Source organism: Gorilla gorilla, chromosome 7 (assembly GCF_029281585.2).
Source record: "Gorilla gorilla gorilla isolate KB3781 chromosome 7, NHGRI_mGorGor1-v2.1_pri, whole genome shotgun sequence".
NCBI lineage: Eukaryota > Metazoa > Chordata > Mammalia > Primates > Hominidae > Gorilla > Gorilla gorilla.
Genome location: NC_073231.2, coordinates 139,326,694 through 139,349,361, shown reverse-complemented (window position 1 = coordinate 139,349,361; position 22,668 = coordinate 139,326,694). Strand labels below are relative to the sequence as shown.

Below are 22,668 nucleotides of genomic sequence, written 5' to 3'. Positions count from 1 at the left end.
GTGAGCCATAATTTATCTTCCTTTAACATACATAAGAACATTCTGGAATTTGCTCAGTAGCTTGCACAGCTCTAGTATTTACCCAGGAATGGAATTGCTGGGGCCTAGGGTGTGCCTGTGTGTAACTTGCCCCTGTACCTCCAGGTACGTCCTTGCACCTGTACCTCCATTAGCTAGTGTGGCTAATGAGTCCACACTTTCACTGACAGGGCATGAGGCATGAGTGTCTGCACATGCCTGCTAACACTTGGCATCACTGTGCCTTCTTGGCATCACAGTGTCTTCTAATTTTTGCCAGGCTAGTAGGTATCAAGGATGTCTTATTCTGTTTTTATTTGCATTTCTGATTGCTAATGAGGCCCTAGACCTTCATGCCTGCCCTGCCTGCCCTCACCAGGCCCCTCTGTCCTCCCTTTCCCTACCCTACCCTGACCTCCATGTCTCTTCTGCTTACCCTTCAGAATTTAACATAGACAGACGTTTGCACCTCCAAGGGGCTCTAATCTCAGGCCTCCTCTCTTCCCTCCACAGGCTGCCCTTGTCAATAGCAGGCTGAGGTCGTGTTTACAGATTCTCCTCCAGAGCCTTGCACTGCTGGGATCAGAGTCTGCTCCAGCACCTACAGGCTCTGTGGCCTTAACCAAGGGCCTTAATCTCTCTGAGCCTCAGATCCTTACTTGCAAGCTGGGGATTAAAAATAGCACCTCCTAGAAGAATTTTCTTGAGAATTAGGTGGGATAATTTATTCAAAGTGTTTGGCGCATAGTACGGCTGAGCAAATGGTAGCTTTTGGGTTTTAGAGTCCTTGCAGTCCTTGTTTGTCACTATGTTTACCTGACCAGCCTCCAAGCCTAGGGAGCCCTCCTGGGTGGGGCTGTGTTTGCTGCATTTTTGTATTCCCAGCTTCCAGCAGTGCTGGGCAAACCTGAAGTCCTTGACCAATTGGTATGTGTCAGTCTCGCTGGATAAGATTTAAGCATCAAATGAAGGGTTGCTCTAGATGCCCTTTTAAAAGTCTTTTCCAACCCTGAAATTCTCTGATCAGGAAATTATCAAGGAAAAAGTTCTCCTTGCAGGATCCTTTCTAAGATTTCTAAATGGGGACATTATTACACGGGGCAGGTAATTACAGGAGGCTGCAGCTGCAGCAGAGAGCTTCACACGGCTGGTGGCTGATTGGTGCATTTTGGAGGCTGTCATCTTTGTTCTGACTGGGGGATTGGAATCCTGGCAGAGGCAGGGCCTCTCCCTTAGCAGTGCAGTGGAAGGCAGCCCTGCAGGACCCACCCTCAAGCTGGTCAGCCCTCCACTGACTGCCCCAGGGGATGGCAGGCAGCATCTGTTGGCATGTGAATATCAGACAAGTCATGGACAGTAGGAGCAGAGGTGACCGTTGGAACACTCAGCCCAGGAGTCAGTTTCATATATCCCCAGGGGCCACATGGGTAACACAAATGGGTTGAAACATCTGGGCAAGACAGTAGAGAGCAGTGGGGTCTGCAGTGAATTGTAAAACTGACTAGGTGCCATCCAAAGGAGAGATGGCTGCCACTCAGCTCTGCGAGATTGTCCTATGGATAATGTGAGCTCAGGGTTCCTGGATCTTCCCCACCTTTTTCAAAGGTAGCCAGAACTCTAGATTTTTATGTAAAACTTTCTGATTATTGTTGCACCTAATTCAAAGTTTTGTTGTGCTCTACAGTGCAGACAAAACATGCCTGTGGGGCAATTGTTTTCATACCTCTGATTTAGCCCAGTATTTGACAGGTTGGGAAACTGAGGCTCAGCAGTTAAGGACTTTCCAGAAGTCCCCAGGGAGTTAGTGACCATGATGGAAACAAAGTGCCCAAGTCTGGGCCGGGCGCGTTGGCTCATGCCTGTAATCCCAGCACTTGGGAAGGCCAAAGCAGGCAGATCACTTGAGATCAGGAGTTCAAGACTAGCCTGACCAATATGGTGAAACCCTGTCTTTACTAAAAATACAAAATTAGCCCTGTGGGTTGGCACACGCCTGTAGTCCCAGCTACTTGGGAGGCTGAGGCAGGAGAATCGCTTGAACCCGGGAGGCAGAGGTTGCAGTGAACTGAGATTGCACCACTGCACTCCAGCCTGGGTGAGAGAGTGAGACTCTGTCTCAAAAAAAATAAAAAAATAAAAAAATAAAAAAGTGCAAGACTGGGTGAGTTATCCACCAGTTTGGTGGGCTCTTCCCCAGCACCTTTATTCAAGGCAGGGACTAAAGCTTAGAGGAGTAAAGGGACAGGGACTTGCTCAAGGTCACATAGCTTGGAACAGCAGAATCCAGAGGACTGGGGCCTGCTGGCCCTCATCCATGGGACTGTCCAGCCACTGTGTTACTGAAAACGTCCCCGTAATGGTTTCAATAAAGTCCTAACCAGGAACTTGGCACAGGGCAAATTCTAGCCTGCTGCCAACCAGCAGGAAAACAGCTCTCATGCCAGTGGGCAGGAAGCTGCCAAGGTGTCACTTCTGCTCAGAGAAAGTGGTTTGTGTATTTGCTGAACTAATATGTTCACTCTGAAGGTACAGAGATCAACTCTATCTCTTCCTGGAGGGTCCCTCCAGCTGGATGCCTGGAGTCTGATTTGACGACATTCCTTTTGCCCTTGACCTGGTGTTCTTAGAGAGCCTGCCTATCAAATCTCATCATCAGTGAGGGATGTTGATTCTTCTTTGTGATCGGGCACATGACTTAGGAAACGAACCTGGGCTTAGAGTTATGAGGGTTATAAGCAGTTCCAGCTTGCAGTGTTTTAGCTGTGACATTGGGCTGGCCACTTTTATAATTGCTGCCCTGCCAGCCTCACAGAGCTATTGTGAGACTCTGGTTGAATGGATGGATCTAAATTGCCAAGAAAACAGCTAGAGAAATGTAAATGGTTTTGGCCTTATATTCCTCCTCCTTGAAGGATGACATTTGAGCTGGGACAGGAATGATAGGAGGGAGCCAGAAAATTCAGCAAGTGCAAAGGCCCCGGGGCAGGAATGAGCTTGATTCCCCAAGAATGGATGGGGAGTGTATTAGTCTGTTCTCTGCATTGCTGTAAAGGAATGCATAAGGGTGAGTAATTTATAAATAAATGAAGTTTATTTGGCTCACAATTCTGCAGGCTGTACAAAAAGCATAGCACTGACATCTGCTTTTTGTGAGGACCTCAGGAAGCTTCAAGTTGTGGCAGAAGAAGAAGGGGAGCTGGCATGTCCCATGGAGGGAGAGGGAACAAGAGAGAGGGGAGAGTGCTCATAATAAATATTGATAAAATTATACCTTCTAGGCATAGCAGGGAGGCTCGGTAGACTTATCCCCGTTAAAGACATAATAAGGACCAGTGCAATGGCTCACGCCTATAATCCCAGCACTTTGGGAGGCCGAGGTGGGCGGATCACCTGAGGTCAGGAGTTCAAGACCAGCCTGGTGGGTTTAGTAGAAACTCCGTCTCTATTAAAAGTACAAAAATTAGCCAGGCATGGTGATAGGCACCTGTAGTCCCAGCTACTTGGGAGGCTGAGCAAGAGAATCACTTAAACCTGGGAGGCTGGAGGTGGAGGTTGCAGTGAGCCGAGATCGCACCACTGCACTGCACTCCAGCCTGGGTGACAGAGCAAGACACTGTCCCCTCCTACCAAAAAAATAGACATAATAAAAGCTAACATAATATTTATATAAATAGAGGGCATTTGGTAATTATGATTTATCACAATCTACTGAGTTGAAATCATTTGTTTTGGTTTAACTAAGTACCAATTCATTCTAACCTCTTTTGGGCTCACTCATAGGCTAGGCCTAGGATTAAAATAATAATTAGTATGAGAGCTGTGCTAATTATTAATTTTAGGTTGCTTGTCTGGAAAACTCATGGTAAGGGTAATAGTAGGAAGATTTCTCCATCAAAGAGGAGAAATGTCATGGCTTCTAGAAAAAACTTTATGGAAAAGGGGAGGTGGCCAGAGCCTACTGGGTCAAAACCTCATTCGTAGGGGCTCTTTTAAACAATGAGAACCCTTGAGAACTAGTAGAGTGAGCACTCACTCATTACCCGGAGGACAGCATCAAGCCGTTCATGAGGGATTTGCTCCCCATGACCCAGATGCCTCCCACAGGGCCCCACTTCCAACACTGGGGATCACATTTTAAGGTGAGATTTGGAGGGGACAAATATCCAGACTGTATCAGAGGCTGACATGACTGAAACAGAGTAAGGGAGAAAGCAGGAGGACAAAGCAGAAGGGGGCTGAAGTCTTGCCAGGAGCAGGGTGTGGGCCCAGGAGGCCTGGCTGCCTGGCATGGCATGGGAGCGAGCTCTCTTGCAAGATGGCAGTGAGGACCTCGTCCTCGGAGGCAGGCCTTTCCACTAAGGCCAGGACCATGATGGGAGAGCAGAGAGGTCCAGAAAATGAAGAAGCTGGCAGAGGGTGGGGGAGTTGGATCACCCCAAAGACATCATCAAGAAGGGAGGGGCTGGTCATCTGGGCTATGAAATATGAGTAGGGTTTGTCTGGGCAGCAGGAGGGAGATGGACTTCCCAGAGGGCTTGGCATCTGCTGGGGGAGCGGGGGGCCATCGGAGGACGGCACATGGCAATGTGCGGTGTTGCTTCCCTCCTGCCTTGGAAGCTGTGAGTGCCCCCACAAGATTGAATTGAAGGCCTAGAACCCTGGATGGGAAAAACCAGGAACCCAGGAGATCTCGAGGGTCTTAGCAGGCAGACCCATGTGATGTCTGAACCCTGACCCTCCCCACCTAGTGCCCCAGGATTGCAGGACACCTCCTTCCTTGTAGCCTTGCTCATTTGCTCAGAAGTCAAGGCCCAGGATGGAATCTCATTGCCTGAGAATGCAGGAGTACGAGGAGCTTCTAGGGAGCCCTTGCTTCTGTCGTGGGAGGGCAGCCTGTGCATTTACCATCCCACTAGGAGAGCATGCAGTGGAGGAGAGGTGCTCCCCAGGAAAGGACTGGCGGCTGTAAGATGGGAGCACAGGATCCTTTGGGAGCAGGGCAACCCCAGCCCACCCTCACCCTCTTGATTCCTGCCTGTTCCATTCTCTTCCATGGCATGGAAGGAGCCCTCACCCCAGGCTCCTTGCTGGAGATATGACGGGGAGCAAATAGCTGTGACACTGGTCCATTCTGAGCTCCTGCAATGATCCTAAAGCCAAAATGAATAGTACCCACTGCCTGTGGCCAGGGAGCTTGCTGTACTGGGTGGGAAATGGTCCTATGAAGAATGAACTAGGGGTGGGTCATTGGTGTTAATCTTAGATCCCCATGAGTAAGAAAGGACATACCTATGTTGTCTGTGTCACTTTGATTGTTAGTGAAGTAGAACTACTCTTCGTAGCCTATTGGTTGTGTGCATTTCTTCAATATTGATTTGCCTTTTATCTACTATTTTAAAAAATTTGTGTTGTGTGCATTTGTGATGATCGTTTTTGCAAGAGCTCTTTGTGTTTATTATGGATATTAGCCAGGTGCCCGACATGGGCTGAAAATACGCTTCCTGGTTTGCCATTTAGTTTGCACTGTCATTCAGGGCATTTAGTCTCTTAGCACAGGGATGAACATTTTTTCTTGTCTTTTTTATTTTTTTTTTCGAGACAGAGTCTTGCTCTGTTACCCAGGCTGGAGTGCAATGGCGTAATCTCAGCTCACTGCAACCTCCACCTCCTGGGTTCAAGCAATTCTCCTCCCTCAGCCCCCCGAGTAGCTGGGATTATAGGCGCAAGTCACCACGCCTGGCTATTTTTATTTTTGTATTTTTAGTAGAGATGGGGTTTCACCATGTTGGCTAGACTGGTCTTGAACTCCTGACCTTGTGATCCTCCCGCCTCAGCCTCCCAAAATACTGGGATTACAGGTGTGAGCCATTACGCCCAGCCAAAACCTTTTTCTAGAAAGAATCAGATAATAAATATTTTAGGCTTTGAGAGCCGTGCCATCTCAGTACCATCTGTTTGTGCCATTGGAGCACAAAAGTAGCCGTGGACATTGTGTACACAGACGTTCACATTTCTTATGTGTTCAGTCTTTTCTTCTATATAAATATGGGAGGCCTTCCCTACTCCAAAATTAAATGAAAGAAAAACAAAAAACTAGAGAAGAGGAAAAGTCCTCAAAAGTGGTGTAAGTGTAATGCCCCAGCAGTGATGAGTGCTCACAGAAGATGTACTGGCGTCTCCTTGGATCTCGGTAGGTCTTTAGTTCTCAGGAGAAGAGGCGAGAGTGGGCACTGCTGCAGACAGGGGCAAAGTCACGAGTGAAGGCCGAGGCATCTGGGTCTGGGGGAGCTCTTCAGCAGGGCTGAGGTGGGGGTAGCACTCCAGAGGGGTGTCCCCTCGTCCTGTGCCTCTCCTCTGATCTTTATTCTTTCCACTGACATTGATGACCGTGTTCTCTGAGGACACTGGGCCCATTGTGTCTTGAGAGACATGTTCAGCCAACCACCTGGTCTTCGTCAGTCCCAGTGAGACCCCAAGTGAGACCCTCCAGCTTCCTTCTATGGAAGCCATCAGGCCCCTTCCTCCCCTCTAATCCGGACCCTCCCAGAGACTGGATTGTCAGGTTTGATCTTAAGGAATCACATGTGAATTTTACACTTAGCTCCTCTACCCTTTTCTTTTAATGTTGTTTCAAAGATGTTCTTAAACCCAGTGCTGTATTCAAGATATAACTTTCCTATCCTATAACTTTGAATGATAAACTAAAAAACCCAGCTGGTTTTGCAAAGGGTTTTCTGAGTGTGAGAAGGTCAGATGGGTGTTCTCCCCGTCTCCTCCCGACCCTCAGTTTGGTTGGTCTCATGACGTACTGGAAAAACAGGCTCGGGCCTGGACCAACCCTGTGCGGACTCACAGACTCACAGCTGGCCATAGGACCTGGGACAGGCCCTTCACCTTTCAATGACCTCCGAGATGATGGTATGTGTGATGCTTAATATTGACTGTCAACTCGTTTGATTGAATGATAAAAGGTATTGTTCTTGGGTGTCTTTGAGAGTGTTACCAAAGGAGATTAACCTTTGAGTCAGTGGACTGGGAGAGGCAGACCCACCCTCAATCTGAATGGGCACCATCTAATCAGCTGCCAGCATGGCTAGGATAAAAGCAGGCAGAGGAACGTGGAAGGACTAGACTGGTAGACTGGCTGAGTCTTCCGGCCTCCATCTTTCTCCTGTGCTGGATGCTTCCTGCCCTCGAACATTGGACTCCGAGTTCTTCAGTTTTTTTTTTGGACTCTTGGACTTACACCAGTGGTTTGCCAGGGGCTCTTGGGCCTTTGGCCACAGACTGAAGGCTGTGCTGTTGGCTCCCATCCTTTTGAAGTTCTGGGTCTCATACTGATCTACCACTGGTTTCCTTGGTTTTCAACTTGCAGACGGCCTATCATGGGACTTTACCTTGTGATGGTGTGAGTCAATTCTTCTTAATATTTTTGTTTTGTTTTGTTTTGAGACAGAGTCTCGCTCTGTTGCCAAGCTGTAGTGCAGTGGCTCATTCTCAGCTCACTGCAACCTCTGCCTCCCGGGTTCAAGCGATCCTCCTGCCTCAGCCTACCAAGTAGCTGGGACTACAGGTGTATGCCACCATGCCCAGCTAATTTGTTGTATTTTTAGTAGAGATGGGGTTTCACCACGTTGGCCAGAATGATCTCAATCTCTTGACCTCATGATCTGCCCGCCTCGGCCTCCCAAAGTACTGGGATTACAGGCATGAGCCACCGTGCCTGGCCTTCTCCTTAATAAACTCCCCTTTATATATACATCTATCCTATTAGTCCTGTCCCTCTAGAGAACCCTGACTAATAGTATGTGACTCGAAAGGTCTCTAGTGAAGGTGCAGTGAGACAACTTAGGTAGCATCTGTTGGTGTGGCACGTTGGCATCACTCCGGAGCCTGGTGACCTACGTTTGGGTGACTGACTTTGCTGCCTACTAGCTGTGTGCCCTGGAACAAGTGACTTCACCTCTTTGTGCTTGTGTAAATATGGAGAGATAAGTCACCTACTAATAGATTGTTTGGAAGATTGAATGGCTTAATCCACATCAAGTGTCTGAAACAGTGCACATCTACATAGCTGGGAAATGTTAGCCATTGTAGGCCAAGGGCCAGTCACATACTAGGTGTTCAATAAATACAACCACCCTTCTGTTATTAGATGTGCTGGAACAATTCCATTACACTAACTTTTGCTACTTTTGCAAGAACCGCAGATTTAATGCCTATCTACCTCCCCATAAGCACTGTTAATTAAAGCCCCCAAGCCCAGATAACCTTGCTTTCCTGTCCTTAGCAAGCTCTGGCTGGACAAGAATTTTTAAAATGTGTTTGTTGATCTTTTAAAACCCCTAAAATGAGTATTTACTGCCAAAATGTGCAAGTGTATCACAAGGATTTAATTCAGGCGCTAGATAATAATGCTGGAGATTTAAAGAAGGAAAATGACGAGGTTTTCATTTCTTTGCCCTCTATCTGCTATGGCTACAAGCACTTCTGTTTATCATTTAAAATCCTATTTGAAAAGGTCACTGGTTATTTGCGTGAATCATACAGTGTGAGGACTTAGGAAAAAAAGAGCCAAAGATTGGCCGCCGCAGTCACCTGCTTCATTCCCTGTCCTTCCCCTGTGATGGAGTTTGCTCCGAGTCTCTGCTGTTCTCAGCTTATGGTGGCCACCATGGGGTACAGGAGGACCACTGGGTCCAGGCAACATGACACTGTCAGTAATGATGAGAAAACCAGACACTGCTCAGAGTGCATGGAGTTTGTAAATCCACTTGAAATTGGGCTGGTGCAACTGAGGAACGGTGCTTTAAATTTTATTCCATTTTAATTATTAGCTAATTATTTTAATTAATTAGCTAATTAATTAGTGGCACTAATTAGTTAATGCAATTGAAAAACTGCATTTTAAACTGAAATTTTCAATCCACTCTCATTTTTACTTGCATTCCCATTTTACAGAGGAGAAGTCTGAGGGTTCAAATGCTTTAGCACTGGTTTAGAATTGCCCGGCATGTACATAGTGGACCCGCTGTCTTCAGATAGGTGCAGACTATCTCTGAAAGCTCACTCTGCCTCAGTTCCTCTCTAACGATGTGCAGCAGGTATTCACCGAGCTTCCAGTAGCCTGTGTTTCACATGATGTGAGGTGAAGGGGCGATGGTATATTTATTGGCCTCGTATCTGATAGTTGCCTGCACATTGTGCCCAGAGAAGCACTTTGGGAAGTGGAGCTGGTGTTCAAAAGGCCACTAATTGGCTTATTCCCCAGGATTCATCTTCAGTTGTTGAAATCTATTTTTTGAAAGGCTTAACCTGGGAAGTCCCCTGAAAACAGGTGTGTGATGCAGTAGGGACAGCGGGAAACCAGGGGAAGTTTCCAGAGAGAAGTGTGAAGAGCCATTCTCCATTGCTATTTTTTTTTTTTGAGACAGAGTTTCACTCTTGTTGCCCAGGCTGGAGTGCAATGGTGTGATCTTGGCTCACTGCAACCTCTGCCTTCTGGGTTTAAGCAATTCTCCTGCCTCAGCCACCCGAGTAGCTGGGATTACAGGTGTGTGCCACCAAGCCCAGCTGATTTTTTGTATTTTTAGTAGAGATGGGGTTTCACCATTTTGGCCAGGCTGGTCTCGAACTCCAGACCTCAGCTGATCCACCCGCCTTGGCCTCCCAAAGGACTGGGATTACAGGCGTTAGCCACGGTGCCTGGTCCTCCTTCACTAATTTTTGCTGGGTTACATTCACTGCCCTCCAGAGGGACATGATCAGCTCTGCTTCCCTCACTGACCTTGTCCTGTAAAATTATCCCTTTTACTCAGCACACCTGTCCCACACCAGCTGAATACCAGCAGCTACTTTCCACCCTGTGATCTCCCACTGGCATGTCCCTCCGCCTGAGCTCCGCTCTCTTCACATGGTGTTTGCAAGCGGCTCACTCAGGAGCTCAGTCTCACGGTCCCCCTGGTGCCCCACGCCCTCTCATTTGCAGTGGTGTCCTGTGATCCTCACAGGAGGCTTGTGAAGTCCTATTCTCATTTTACAGACGAACCTTAGAGAGGCTCCATAGCTAACTCAGAGTCTCCCGTCAAGTGAAACACAAGGGTGGAACCCGCGTCTGTCTGGCCCTAGACCCTGTGCCTCGACTGCACAACCAGTATTCTCCGATAGAACTTTCCCAGTGATGGAAATGTTCAATATCTGTACTGTCCTGTTCAGTAGCCGCTCACTGCATGAGGCTACTAAGCACTTGAAATTTGGCTGGTGACACTGAGGAACTGTGCTTTAAATTTCATTCAGTTTCAGTTAATTAGCTAATTATTTTAATTGATTAGCTAATTTAGTTAGGAACACTAATTAGTTAATTAATGAGTGCATCTGAGGAACTGCATTTTAAACTTAAAATTTAATTTTAATTGGAAATAGCCACATGAGGCTAGTAACTGTAAAGAACTGGGAGAAGCCTGAGATGTCTCCCTATTTGCAAGCTGACAAATTAGCCTGCTGACAGATGCTGGCAGAAGACAGGAGCTTCCTGGATCAGAGACAAGGGACTTCATTACTCAAAGCACAGCGGGCAGCCAGCTTGAGTTTCATACTTGCGTCATTTCTGCTTGCCTCCAAGTCTTATGGGGTTTTGTGCAAAAGCATTTACCATTATCTGCACTGTTTTGTATGATGCACAAGCTTTCAGAGAGGGACTATATATTTCACTCCTCATTGTATCTCCAGTATCCCAAAGAGAGCCTGGCACATTCTTGGGACCCAACGAGTCTTTACTAAATGACCAATGGCTCTGGTTCCTCACAAAAGCCAAGAGTCTGGACTCGGTGGTTATTGAGGATCCTCCCAGCTCTTGAGGAAGGTCTCTGAATTTGAGCGAGTGCCCTGCTTCTGAGGTTGTCTCTTCCTTACAGTCGCTGCAGAGATCAGCCTCAAACAGGGATCTCAGTTTCCTCCCCGTAGAACCTGAGTCTGGGACTCCGTGCACGTAGATTGCAGAGGAAGTGTTCCAGGGAAAGGGTGGGGGACACAGGGCTACGCAGGGGAGCTGCTGAGCAGGGATGTGCTCCCAGCTACAGTCAACCTTCAGCCTGATCCCACGGCCAACCCCAGAGCACAAACTGTACCATGAGGCTGTCCCACAAACCTGAAAATTTGGCCTGGACTCAGGGACATTTGGGAGCCTCAGAAGATTATAGGCAGCAGAAAGGAAAGACAGGAATCCGATAATTCCACATAAGAAACGTGTTCTGGACTCTGGAGTCCAGGCAGTTTGGTGTTTGAATCAGACTCCAGGTGGCAGTAGGGAAGAGAAATGAGTGTGCCTCCACGCTGTTGGGGAAGGATGCCTTTTTTTCAACTCTAGTACTTACCATCAGTGGGGGAAACCGAAGGAAAAGGCAAAGGAGGCCAACCCTGTGTAACCCCATGTCCCTCTGTCATTGTCTGTGGGCTGCCTAGGGTGTGGGGGGTGAGAGGGTGGGCACCTCCCAGGGGAGGCAGCTCCTCTGTGGCCAGAGGCAGTTATCTGGATCAAGGGACAGCTGTGAGCTGTCAGCAGCCAATAGTCACAGCAGCTGAGGGGTGGTGGCCCAGCCAGAAGAGGCCTCTGGGCAGAGTGCCAGCAGCATCTACTCTGCAGGGACCCAGCACCTTCCAGGTAGCCTGACCCCAGCTAAGGAAATGAAAACCTGAAACCTGCCTTTCCAGGTGAAGTGGCTCCCAGGGTCACCGGGCGTAATTTGCTACGTAAGGAAAGTCCAGCGGTTCTTGATTACCATCCCCTGCCCTCCATGCTGCTCAGGTTTCCTGCTCGTCCTCTGGGCTGGCCTGGAGAAGAAAGAAACAATACGTCTTCTTTTCTTCATGTCCCTACAATGTGCCAGGAACTCTCCAAGAGACTTGGCCTATATTATCTCATCTAACTTTCCCAGCAACCCCGAGAAATGGGCCTGGTAATGCCCGTGCCTGCAAGGTGGAAGCCGTGGCTGGCAGAGGTGAAATACCTTCCTGGGACCACACAGCTAGGAATGGCAGTGCCGGGACTCGAAGCCAACCCTCCTGGGCCAAAGCCTATGCTCTTCCCTACCATCGCCATGGGCGTGGGTGGGGGGGAAGATGCATCACAAGACTGTGCCTTCCTATTCTTTCTCTTTCTCCAGGCAGACTCAGAAAGCACTGTAGGACTTCAGAGAGCAAAGAGGGAAGTCAAGGAACTCTATCCTGTGGTTTCCTCTACTGATGAGTAGTAGAGTTGAGAATGTCCATCTTTCCCCAACAGCATGGTAGCACACTCATTTCTCTTCCCTCCTGTCACCTGGCATCTGATTCAAACACCAAATTACCTGGACTCCAGAGTCTAGAACACGTTTCTTATGTGGAATTCTTGGATTTCTGTCTTTCCTTCCTGCTGCCTATAATCTTCTGAGGCTCCCAAATGTCTCTGGGTCAAGGACTAACTTGTAGGCCTGGGTTTTGAGGTCCCTCTGCAGTTTGCCAAGTTTCTTTATTTTTATTTTTATTTATTTACTTATTTATTTATTTTTTAGTGGAGACAGGGTTTCACCGTGTTAGCCAGAATGGTCTCCATCTCCTGACCTTGTGATCCACCCACCTCGGCCTCCCAAAGTGTTGGTATTACAGGCGTGAGCCACCACACCCAGCCCAGCTTTCTTTTTTTTTCTTTTCTTTGGAACAAAGTCTCGCTCTTGTCCCCCAAGCTGGAGTGCAATGGCACGATCTCGGCTTACTGCAACCTCCGCCTCGCAGATTCAAGCAATTCTCCTGCCTCAGCCTCCTGAGTAGCTGGGATTACAGGTGCGTACCACCACGCCCGGCTAATTTTTGTATTTTAAGTAGAAATGGGGTTTCACCATGTTGGCCAGGCTGATCTCGAACTCCTGACCTCTGGTGATCTGCCCACCTCTGCCTCCCAAAGTGTTGGGATTACAGGCGTGAGCCACCATGCCCAGCCGCAGTTTGCCAAGTTTCTTCCAACCAATCCTATCTTTCAAGGTTGCCCATCACCATCTCCCACTGTAATACAAAGGAGATCTGCCATTTATTTGCTTAATACCTAAAAATATTTGCTCTTATTTAGGGAGCCCTTGCCACATGCCCAAGCTGGGCAGATCGCTTTGTACGTGTTGTCTTGTGTGAGCCTCACAAGGACCCCATCAGGTCAGTCATGTTGTTCTCATCTTACAGATGAAAAATTGGAACTCAGTGAGGTACAATAACCTATTCAAAGTCTCCAAGCCAGTGAGGAATAGAACAAGGGTTAATGCAAGTCAGTCTGGCCCAGACCCTGTGCTCTCTACTTCTCGGTCAGCACTCTCCAATAGAACTTTCCTGATGATGGAAATGCTCTATGTCGGTACTGCCCGGGTCAGTAGCTGCTAGCCACATGAGACAAGCACTTGAAATTGAGCTGGTGCAACTGAGGAACTGTTCTTTACATTTTATTCTATTTTAATTCAGTTAATTTAATTAGTGGCATTCATTAGTTAATTAATGAGTGCAACTGAGGACTTGTATTTTAAATTTAAAATATAAGTTTCATTAGAAATAGCAGGTGAGTGCGGTGGCTCATGCCTGTAATTCCAGCATTTTGGGAGGCCGAGGTGGGTGGATTGTGGGGTCAGGAGTTCGAGACTAGCCTGGCCAATATAGTGAAACCCTGTCTCCACTAAAAATACAAAAATTAGCCAGGCATGGTGGCACGCACCTGTAATCCCAGCTACTCGGGAGACTGAGGCAGGAGAATCGCTTGAACCCAGGAGGTGGAGATTGCAATGAGCCAAGACTGGACCACCGCACTCCACCCTGGGCGACAAGAGTGAAACTTCGTCTCAAAAAAAAAAAAAAAAGAAAAGAAATAGCCACGTGAGGCTAGTAGATATAAAGAACTATGACAGACCTGAGATGTCACCCTATTTGCAAGCCAACAAATTAGCTCGTTGGCAGATGCTGACAAAAGATAGCAGCTTCCTGGATCAGAGCCAAAAGACTTTACTCCAGCACGGCAGGCAGCCCAAGTTTCATGTTTGCATCATTTCTACTTGTACCCCAAGACCCACAGGCTTGCTTCATAGATGAGGAACCACAATCTTTTATTATAATGGGCTGCAAGTGAACCTACTCAACTTCTCTCTTGGAGGGAGGCGTTATCTTTATGATACTGGAGAGTAAGCACACCTGAGCCCTGCTCTGGAAGGAGACACTATCTCTATGTTCCAGGCTCTGTGCCTCCTTAAAAAGGTAGTTCAGAAAAGAAGGCTGTCAGTGCTTCTGCTTGCAAGACACACAGAAGTGCAAGAGACCCATGAAGAATTGTCTGTCAACCATGGATGCTGCATTGGATACTGCAACTCCAAATTGTCTGCAGTGCCTTTTCTGGGATGTTTCACATTTACTACATCATTGACCACCCCCAGGTGTCTGCAGAGTTAGCCCGTCTTTTCTGTTTAGCAGGTGAAGAAACTGAGGCTCACTCTCACCCAACTTCCTGAACTTCGAGATCGTGGATTCTCCTCCCCATTACAAACTCTTTCTACTTCCCCCTAGTTCCCCCCGAAAAAACAAAAATCTGGAATGTTTGTCCTCCTCACTCCTTTTCAAAACTTTACCCTCCAAGACTAGAATTCCTTTTCTCTTCTGCCTTGTCATCTTCTTCCCGTTTTCCAGAAGAGTTGCCAGTCTGACCTCCTCTCCGAAGCCTTCCCTGCCCAGCCCAACCTATGCTGAACTCCCCTGTCTCTTCTCGACCATAGAAGGTCCTATCTCATACTCTTGAGTGGAAGCTCTTGAGGGCAGAGCCTGTACCTTCCTGTGGCCACTCTCCCCCAACATGGCCTATCTCAGGACTTGGGGGAAAAACAAACTAACAAATAAGGACTCAAAAAACTAAACCAGAAACAAGCAGCTATTATTTTATGCCTGGGATTGACTTCCCACTTCACTACCCACTTTCAATTCCAGGCTCCAGGCAGTGGGTGAATGGGCTTGATTCTTTCCCCGAAACGGGAGATGTTTTGAAATGACTCAAAGAAAAGCTGATTGGATTGGATTGAGTTTTGGTAAATCCACCCACAAGAGTAGAGAAACTTGACATTTGCCTTCCAAGCCAGCAAAAGGGATGAATCTCATTTCCTTCTAACTGAGCAGGAGGCCCGGCGATGGAATGATGACTGAGCAGGTCTCAGGAGACTGGGTTCTAGTCCAAGTTCTGAGGCTGGCTGGCTCCATGACCTTGGTGAAGGCACTGCCCTTTTGCAGGCCTTAGTTTCTCATCTATGATGCAGGACTGGAGGACGGGGAGAGGAGTCAGACTCTCCAGATGCCCTCCCTCCCTACCTTCCATTCTGGGCTTCAGTGATCCTCCAGGCTGGGAAAGCCCGGCCTTCACTTCACAGGAACCCAATGAAGTTCTGCTCCTCCCAGCCTACTTCCTGCCACCTCCCCGAGCAGGACCAGCCTCCCCTCCTCTCCATGTACAGTGTAGACATCCCACACTGCCTGGCTGAGGGAGCACCTACTGTAAGGCTGTGCTGAAAGAGCAGCACTTGATTCTAATCCAGACTCCTCTATCTTCAGCCCTAATGCATCACCTCATCGTAAACATAATTCACAGTGCCGCCATCGCTGCCTTTCAAGGTGGGCAGTGCATGTTTTTTTCTCCACTCTCGTTCAGTTATTTTTAGGAAATGCCATGTAGTTCCATATACTTGACATGTACCTGCTTTCACTACATCTGGAGATATTCAGGAAAGTCCTTGTTAACGATAAGGCCTAGGGTGGAGCTGCGACGTACTTGCCATTTGTAAAACCCAGGCAGAAGAGTCCATGCGGGTTAGACACAGATAAGGAAAAACAATTGATCAAAGAACAATTGGCCCAGCTAGGGTGGAGTTTCTTAAGGCAACCAGGAAGTGGGGGGCTGGACGGAGGGAGGAAGGAAAGGAAGGAGGGAGGGCCTTCAAGGAGGGGTGGCGGAGATGGGGCGGAGGGGGAGCAGACAGTGGATCCTAATTGTTACAGACACTGAATCCTTACAACAGCCCCAGAATGTAAGGATGCTTATTATCCCTGTTTTGCAGATGAGAAAACTAAAGTTCAGAGATGAAATGGCTTATCCATGGCCACTGAGCTGCAAAATGGCAGAGCCTGAGTGGAAGTCGGATCTCCTGACTACCTACTCAGTTCTTACAAATCAAACGTTTGTTGGGGGGAGATAGAATACTTGCAAAAGGAACTCTGTGTTTGTCAGTTTTGCTGCATAACAAAATCTTCCAAGCTCAGTGACTTGCAACAGATGTTTATTTCTCGTTCATTACAAGTGAAAATGCTGTGGGTAACCTGCAGGTCAGCTGTGGCTCAGCAATGCTCTGTGAATTTTCTCAGTTTAAGGTCCAGGGTGAAGGTAGTCGCTAACCAGGACATGCTGTCCTCTAACCAGAACTGAAAGAACTACATAGTCAGATTTCAGCTTTCTGCTCAGAGATGGCACATACCAGAACTGCACACACTCTGTCAACCAAAGCAAGTGACATGGCCAAGCCCAATGTCAGTGGAGCAGGGAGGTATACTGTCTGTCCTCCCACAGTGAGAGGTGGAGGCTGCTAGAAGGGGAATAAATAGTTGCATAATGCAGTTGGCCACACTGGGCTCTGCAGACAGATGCCTGGGCCTGACTCCTATCTCTGTCACTTAATAGTTGTAGTCATATGGCCTTCAGCAAAGTGCTTGACCACACTGTGCCTCAGCTTCCTCAACTGCAAAATGGGGATGATAATTATAGTCCTGCATTAATTTGCGAGAACTACCATAACAAAATATCACAAACTCGGTAGCTTAAACGACAGAAATTTATTTTCTCACAGATCTGGAAGCTGGAAGCCCAAGATCAAGGTGTCATCAGGGTTGGTTTCTGATGAGGGCTCTCTTTCTGGCTTGCAAATGGCAGCCTTCTAATTTGTCCTCACATGGCTTTCTTATGTGCATATGGTGAGAGTGCTTTCTGGCACCTCTTTTTTTTTTTTTAAGGACATCAATTCTAACAGATTAGGGCCCCACCATTATGACCTCATTTAACCTTATTACCTTCCTAAAGGCCTTATCTCCAAATACAGTCATCTTGAGGGTTAAGGCATCAACATATGAATTTGGTGGGGGTGTGGGGGACAGTTCAGTCCATAGCAAGGGCCAATTCTGCCGGGCTCTTGTGATGATTTAAATGGGTTAGGACAGTGTCTGGCCTACAGGCAAGCACTGAATAAGAGCTAAGCTGCTCTTAGTACCCCAGGGATAGCAGGCCCCACATTATCATGATTGGCTATTCCCTGCACTGATAATGCCTCATTTGCTTTCTTTGTCCTTTGGCAACCTCTCCCAATTCCTGGCATAAATGAGGTGACCAGGAAATGTATGCTTGAGTCCCCCGGTGAATCCTGAGGCAGTTGACAGAAGGCACGCAGGGTTTGAGGTGCCCTGGGCTGCACTGCCTGCTGTGTTGCTGACCTGCTTGGAGACTTCGGCCAAGCCACCATCTTCTGCCAGCCAGGATGCACCTCATTAAGACAAGGCTTGTTCTGCCCACAAAATCTCAGCAGATTTCATTTCCCCATGGCCTTGTGTGGCTATTCCTAAGTATTGGGTAGCGCTCAGAGCCAAGAGCCAAAGTGCTAGAGATTTTTTTTTGTTTTTTTTTTTTGTTTGTTTGTTTTGTTTTTTTGAGACGGAGTTTCACTCTTGTCACCCAGGTTGGAGCACAGTGGCAAAATCTCGGCTCACTGCAACCTCCACCTCCTGGGTTCAAGCGATTCTCCTGCCTCAGCCTCCTGAGTAGCTGGGATTACAGATGCCTGCCACTACACCTGGCTCATTTTTGTATTTTTAGTTGAGACGGTTTCACCATGTTGGCCAAGCTGGTCTTTGAACTCCTGACCTCAAGTGATCCGCCCACCTCGACCTTCTAAAGTGCTGGGATTACAGGCTGAACCACTGCACCCAGCCAGAGAGATTGTTCCTTTACATAAATGTTCTTATAGATTCCATATTGACAGTACTTCTCCAAACCCCCTCCCACAGCTACTGCTCCCCACCTCAAGAGAGCACCTAATGACCCTGCCAGATAGGGCCGGGCTGGACAGGCATGGGAGAACTTACTCTAGCTGCCTGTGTCTAGGGCAGTTTCTGGTTATGACTAGGAGCCTGAGTGTTTTCCTGCTCTTGAGTAGCCACCCACAGACACAGAACGACCTAGGCTTGGGGTGAACTCTTGGGATTCCATGGTAACACTGAAAAACCCTGTGTTGATTTTTCTATCCTCGCTCATGTTACCTTTCCCACATCTGGCCTTGCTTAGAAAGAACGATGTCTGAGGCTGTTTGTTTATTAGAGAGCTCTGTTAGCCGAGGAGAGACAGATTAAAGGCCGTGGGGACAGCGAAGCCTGTCCAAGTCCCCTTGCCTGGTGTGGCTCAGCCCAGCAGTGTTGGGAAGGAGAGCACCAGGTGAAAGTTCTTGGTGCCCTCCCAGCTCACTGCTAATTCATTATTTGTATGATGACTAATTCAGTGCATTTTTGACCTCAGTCTCAACTTCCTCATCAGGGAAACAGGAACAAAGATACCTTCTGTGAGATGTACAGCATCTGGCCCAGAGTAGAAGGTGATGATGATGATGAAGATGATGATAGCTCAGCCCTCAGGGAGCATGGCTGAGAGGCCAGGCATGCTTTACGCACTTCATATTCATTGATCCTCTTAATCTCCTTGGCAACCCTAGGAGGTGGGGACTATTATTCTTTTTCTTTACAGATGAGGAAACTGAGGCACAGTGAGGTTAAGTGACTCCTGGCAGGATGTACAGCCAGTGAATGACAGGGCTGAGAATTGGACCCAGGCTGTCTTGCTTCATAGCCCCCCACCCTCATCACTGCCCTCAGACCCAGGTGACATTAGTTATGTTAAGATGTGTCTCCTCCCAGTAACCTTCCCTGCAGTGTTGGGGAAAAGGACGCAAAGAGCAGGTGTTGCTTGTTCTGAAAAGTACTTACTTGTAATTATACTAAAAATGTCCCTTTCGAGTTGTTTCTTTAGAGAGTCAGAGGCAGGGCAGCCCCACCCTAGGCACCTCCTCCCTCCTTCTGGCCCCCGTGGGCCTCTTGGTGTGATATTAACGTCTGAGGGCCTCAGACTCATCCATTATTGATGGGGCATGGGGAGAGGGTGAGAATGAGGCCCAGGCAGTCTTAACAGCTCAGAAAGTTCTTTTTATCCCTGTCCCTGGTGGAAAAGTGCATTACAGGTGATAGGAACAACAGCAGCTGTGACCAAAGCTGCTGCCAGCTGTGGGTAGAGCATGATTATCATTTGTTATTGCCCTCGACTGAGCACCCTCTTCTCATTCAAGATTTAGGAAAAACATTACAACAATGACAACACCACTTCTCTAATCTTGAGTCTTAGATTCACGTCTCTCTGTTCCTTCACAAAATGCCTAGCTGTCTGTTTCCTGCCAGTTAGAAGAATATGCCAGACTCAGAACTACCTCCCGCCCCTGCCCAGTGAGATCTGTGACCTGCCCCCAGCCCTGTTGCGAGTGCACACGCTTCCTTGGGGATGGGGATGGGGGTGGGTGAGAACAGTCTTTGACCTGCAGACCTGGATTCCAGTCCCCATTCTGCCCTTGCTCCCCTTAGTACGCCGAGCTGCTCGACCTCTGAGCTTTGGTTTCCTTCTGTGTGTGATGGCGAGGCTGGAGCTACCCCAAGGGACTGTCATGAGGCTAAATAATGTATGTGAAAGGCCTTAACCCAGTGCCAGGCACACAGCAGGTCCCAGAAAAAGGATGTGCCATCCTCTCACTTTCTGTCTACCCCACCCATCCTCATCCTTCAGGGTTTGAGCAAGAGCCCTTTGTCCTGGCCCTCTTTGACTCATTCTTCCCCCATTTCGGTGTTTTGCATGTTGATTAAAACTCCTTGGGGCAGGCTCTCCAAATTTAGCATTTTTACAACAGGAAGTGGTCTTAGAGATCATGCAGTTCAGAGCTTTCTGTTTGCAGTTTGGGACAGGAAGCTTCTGCACGTAGGTCCCCTGGCTCCCATCCAGTGCTCTTTAGGTGACTCTCTTCTCTCCCCACACTGAGTGGCTTGAAAGGGCTCAGAGGCTTCACATGAGCACTTAACATTTACTGTGTATATCTGAGCCAAGTAGGGACAGAAGCTGTCTCACCATTCCTCTCGCCCTCTCCCCATGCTAAGTCTCCTGAGTATTTTCTTCTGTTTTTCAGATGAAGAAACTGAGGTTCAGAGAGGTTAAGAGACTCCACTGAGGTCACACAGCCGGTAAGTGGCAAAGCTGGGGTTCGAACCCAGCTCTCTTTTACTCCAGAACCTGTGCTCTAAATTGCTTTGCTTTCTTTGCCTTAAAAAGGGGAGACCTGCGACTTTGTTTTCTGTTTTGATGGTACTCACACAGATTCCTGGGTTGAAAGGAGAGGGCCCCTGGGTCCAAAAATTCAGAAGGGTGGTGGCATTTGAGAAAAACATCCCCATTCCCAGTGGGTGCCGTGGCCAGGACAAACCCGGAGCTTCAGCGCACCTGGGTTCAGGATCGAGCTCACTGTGGCCAGCAGGGGCCTGGGTCCATTCTCCCAGGAGGGTTGCTCCGAGGCCCCAGGATCTCTAGGAACCAGACCCCTGGGACCCCACAGCAGGGCCCAGGTGCCTCTTCGTGTGCTGTGTGCCTCACATTCTGCCTCAGCCACAGAAAAGCCCGGCAGGCAGGACTCAATCTCACTCAGCACCACTCTGGATGGTTGCATAGTTACACGGTGTGGTTTGTAGTATTTTTGGTTTTGTTGTTTTTGCAAAAGCCAAAGGAAGTCTGTGGGCTGAGTTCTACCTTGCCTTCTTTGAGGGTAGTTGGTCTGCTCAGTCAGGGGCAAGCAGAGCTCAGCTAGAGAAAAAAAAAAACCCTCCAAACACGAGGTTGCCAGATCAGAGGGCACCTGCCCTAGCTGGACACCAGCCCTGGCTGTTCATGGGCAGGGCTCATTGGAAGTTTAATTATAATCATCCCATTTTCCAGATAAGGACACTGAGGCCCAGAAACAACCACACCCCCACCTCTTGGGAGGCACAAATCAGAATGAATCTTTGCTCCCTGAGTGCTGAGCGCTTTGCTGTTTCACAGCTCGCTGTCCCTGCAGTCCACATGTACTCATTGAGGGCCTACCACTGCTCCCGGCAGGCACACAGCAGTCAGGGAGTCGGATGAACTGCCTGCCTTCTGGCGGGGGAAGACAGAGGGACAGACATTCAGTCCACTGTCGAGCGCCAGTTCCTGATGAAGGCTGTGAAGGGGAATGCCACAGAACAAGCGGCAGAGACAGCGATGCTATTTTAGGGTGACCAGGGAAGGCTTCTCCAAGGAAGGCATTTGGACAGAAACGTGAATGCAGTGAGTGAGCAAGCCATATGGATTCTGGGGTAGGAACAGTTTTGGTAGAGGGAACAGCAGGTGCAAAGGCCCTGGGGCAGGGAGTGTGCTTGGTGTAACATCCTGCTCTTTGAGTTTGATTCTCTGGGTGTTTGCTCCCACATCCCCCTACCATCACAGTGGCTGCTCACCTCTAGTATCCCTTCCTTAGTCACCTCCAAGTGTCTGCAGGAATGTGGCAGTGGGGTGGGGGTTGTGTAGCAAGAAAAATCCGCCGGGCATGGTGGTTCATGCCTGTAATCCTAGCACATTGGGAGGCTGAGGCAGGCGGATCACCTGAGGTCTGGAGTTCAAGACCAGCCTGGCCAACATGGTGAAACCTTATCTCTACTAAAAATACAAAAATTAGCCAGGCATGGTGGTGGGCGCCTGTAATCCCAGCTACTCGGGAGGCTGAGGCAGGAGAATTGCTTGAACCCAGGAGGCACGGAGGTTGCAGTTAGCCGAGATTGCGCCCCTGCACTCCAGCCTGGGCAAAAGAGCGAGACTCCGTCTCACCAAAAAAAAAAAAAAAATTCCAACAAAATTGCATGGGAGAGAAGAAAGGTGTATCTCTAATAGGAAACTACTTGTCTTAGTCCTTAATCCTCTTTGCACAATTTCTGTGTTTGGTGAAGTTTGCAATGGTTTTATCTTCTTGCTTTGCATGTGTTCTCAAAATGCCTTCTTTAACTAAGGCTGTGAGTTCGCAGCACACTGCAGTCCACTGTGTCAGGCCCGTCTTTCCAGGCAGGGCAGGAATCCGGATTCAAAAACCACAGAAATAGCAGAAGAAACAGTTTTGGCAACTACACTGCTGACCTTGTGCTGAGCTCAGGGAGGGAGGTGCAGCAGGCAGACAGGGCCCGGGTAGGGGTGCAGTGGCTGACAGACCTCTGTCTTGGCACAGCCATTAGGCTCAGGCCCCTGTGTGCGGGCTCAGGTCCCTCCTTCATCACAGGGTGGTATTGGCACCAGCCTGGGGGAGCAGTTCATGGGGCTGGGTGTGCTGGAAGAGACATGCTGAGGAGTTAGGGACCCCAGGTTCTCTCTGACTTTGTTTTCTGTTTTTATTTTGCTCACATAGATTTGTGAGTTGATAAAAAAGAAGGGCTCCTGGGGCCAAGAACTCGGAAGAGGGGTGGTATTTGGGAAAAACAGCCCCA

The 22,668-nt window shown here is 48.5% G+C and overlaps 1 protein-coding gene across 2 annotated transcripts in view; it reads left to right on the top strand.

Moving 5' to 3' along the window:
- The window catches only part of ST3GAL1 (ST3 beta-galactoside alpha-2,3-sialyltransferase 1), a 116,527-nt gene that overhangs the window by 52,159 nt on the left and 41,700 nt on the right, over positions 1-22,668 (top strand). For both annotated transcript variants that reach the window (XM_055349125.2, XM_063709524.1), the window contains one exon: positions 20,313-20,367. The gene's annotated coding sequence lies outside the window, so the exon portion shown is untranslated. The remainder of the gene's footprint in view (positions 1-20,312; positions 20,368-22,668) is intronic.